Consider the following 3,299-nt stretch of genomic DNA (forward strand, 5'->3'; position numbering starts at 1 on the left):
TCCTGCTATGAATCTTTATTTCTTTTTCTTTTCATCCACTCTGCAAAAGAAAAGAAAAAATCTCAGTTTCATGCACAGTAATGACACTGCAGTGCGAAGCAGGAAATTCGGAGAGACTGACAGACACACCACAAAAATAACATCAGAGCCTTTAGTGCCTCTGTCTCTGGAGCGCATTCAGCTTAGCTTGAAGTGGAAATACACAGACAGCAACCTGAGCTGCAGATAGAAGCCAAAGGTCACGCATTGCACTGAAGTCACAGTGTCATGCTAGAGTACAGTACACACTGGCCATTATAAACTGAGATCAGTGTTTGAAGGTTGTCAATTCTCGGGAAACCTCCTCAGATGCCGCATGATGAGATGTCACAGACTATTTCTGATAACAGTCGTGGTACGCCAATATCTTCAATACATTATCTTTATTCTCTGAGCCTTTAAGAGTTATATAAACCACTTCAGTGTTTTCCTGGTGCTGTATCTCATGTATTAACTTTATTAACTTCAAACCCACAAACGTCCTTGGATGTCAGGTATGCTTTGGATTATGTGGATTACGTATTTGGCCTTAAAACAAAATTATTAATCAGAGCACACTTGCATTTCATGGACTTTCATGCAGGGGAAAAAGGGTGGGAGTGATTAATTTGTGTGATGGTCACATAGCTTGAGTGTGGAATGTATTAAAAATTTAAGCAGACTTATAACTGACCCAAGGAGGATAATCAGTGTGAATTTCACCACAGACATTTACTTTGAAATAATTAATGCCTTTTTAAGCAATACACCACAGAAAGCCGTGTTAAGCAGCGATTTAAAAAAAAAAGGTTCTGTGGGTGTTGTGACATTATTACCAAACAGCAGTTTAAGGGGGGGATTTTTTCTTTTCTTTCTTACCCAGTGTGATTTCACTCAGTGGGGAAGTTTAGCCTGTTCAAATGGAACTGTTTCATCACAAGAAACAGCTTTTTACTTAAATAACATCTTTGACAGCAAAATCCCTCAAGACAAGACAAATCTTGTTTTCCATAATACCCCTCCTTCAACATGTCATTGTATTCCAAAAGAATTATCACCCACAGTCCCTGGATGTTTATTCGTTTTATCTGGTCCATCACAGCCATCATTTAGCCCATATTTGACTGTTCAGTACATTTGTTTGAGTTTGTTTGACTGAGACAGAAATCAGTTCAGTCCTCAAGGTCACAAAACTACACATCATGAAATTAATTTTAAAAAAAATCTTCACTTTTAATATTGAATAAAGCCTTTAAAAACCTTGCATATTTGTTTTTTTAAAGAAATGAAACGACATCTTTTCAACATTTACCTTTAAACCAAAAGTAAATGTAGGCCTGCTGCTTATCCGACAAGCCATCTTATCAGTGGCAATCAGCTTTCAGGGCATAAATGTTAATGCTAATCAGTTTACTATATTGCTCTTTCTGAAATGCTTGTTTTTTTTTACTGTAAGCGTAATGTTGTTCGATTGTTACCTATCATACGGATTATGTTTTGGGTTTGTACATTAATACTGTACACAACACTTTTAGGGCATCCTTAGGGACTATGATGCTGACCATGTAATTGTGACGTCCCTGCTCCTTGCCCCCCTTGGGCACTCCATGTCCCGTCACGTCTCTGCTGTCTGGTAACAAATAAATGCAAAATGGCCCCCAAAATAACACTTAAACTCAATATAAGACTACTGGGTGTTTTACATGGAGTTTAAGGGTGGCTCAGCCAGTGAGATTATGAGTTTTGTAATTAAAAAAATGACTCCAGGGGATAAGATAAAACTATAATACTGAAATAATTGTATACCTCATAAAAAATATACTATATATACATAGCCAACATTAGTGGTTCTCAATCCTTTTGGTCTCAAGGACCCCCAAATTGATAAATATCAGTGCTAATGTAAGCATGCTAACCTGTACACAATAACAATGCTAACATGTTGATGTTTATCAGGTTCACCAAGTTCACCCTCTTAGTTTAGTTTGCTAGTATGCTGACATTAGTCGAAAGTACAGCTGAGGCTGATGGAAATGTCATGTTTTGACCTGATAATGGTACCAGATGAAACTTTAGCAGTTTACCACAGTTGTTCATCCTGAAGGGGACATTAATATGTACCAGTTACATGACCATACAGTTGTAGAGACATTTCACTCAAAACCACAGGAAAAGTCTGGAGAATTACCAAAATATTTAGGCTTTGTCCTCTGGGGAGCATGAAAAGAAGGCACAAAAGTTACATGTTCAACCATAATTGTTAAGATGTTTTAGTTTGGACCAAAGTGGTCGAACAACCAACATTGTCATCCCATCCAATATACGTACATTTTAAAATAACAGGATTAAATGAAAGTAAAAACAAAACAAAACAAATGATGGTGCAACATGAATGAAAGCACCAGTTACAATGAATTAGGCCTGCAGGTCGGTACCCCCACCAGCCAAAGCTTTAATGGGGGGTCATGAGGCCTTCTTAATGATAAGGGGTGTAAAACATTTTAAAAATATACACATGGGCCTATATCTCAGCATTTGGTTCACCTATGTGAAGAAAAGTAAATGGAAAGTAAAGTAAGAACAACAGTGAAACTGTAAAAAAAAAAAAAAAAAAAATACATGCAAAATTTCTCATTTTACACAAACTTGTTGCAGTTACTGAGTTCACTATTTGAGGTTAATTGTACAGAATTTGAATATAATATGAAATATCCATAATTTATGTCAATTAAGCAAAGGTTGTGAGTTTAATAAATGGTAGAGAAGGGGTCCCTTAAGGGGAAAGGAATTAGGCAGTAAAATAAACTATACATGACATTGTGCATCTATGATTCAAATTACAAACATATAAAGCCTCAATAGAAAATACAAACAGCGTATTCTCTATGGGACGATGCTTTATTCTCACGGAAAATCGAGTTATATTATTTTACTCTGAAAAACAGGAGGCCCAATATTCATCCAGAGGACCCATAATTCCTTGCTGCTGCCCTGCCAGGCCCTGTCTGTGTCATTTTAGGGGGTCCAGTCAGCCCAGTCTGTCACTAAGGGCAGGAGACCAATGAAAAACATAGTTTGTTGACAGCTGGAGCTCCTCGCTGTAGAAAACAAACGCGTCATACATGATGCCAGAGAGCGATGGTTAGAATAAAACATCACTTTCAAGTTATGCATGGCTCACAATGCTGCACAGGTCCGCCTCTCTCTCTCTCTTTCTCTCTCTCTCTCTCTCTCTCTCTCTCTCTCTCTCTCTTTCTCCGAATAAAACCGACGGTTTCCGC

Source organism: Morone saxatilis, unplaced genomic scaffold (genome assembly GCF_004916995.1).
Source record: "Morone saxatilis isolate NCDOM2014 unplaced genomic scaffold, NCSU_SB_2.0 Contig15, whole genome shotgun sequence".
NCBI lineage: Eukaryota > Metazoa > Chordata > Actinopteri > Moronidae > Morone > Morone saxatilis.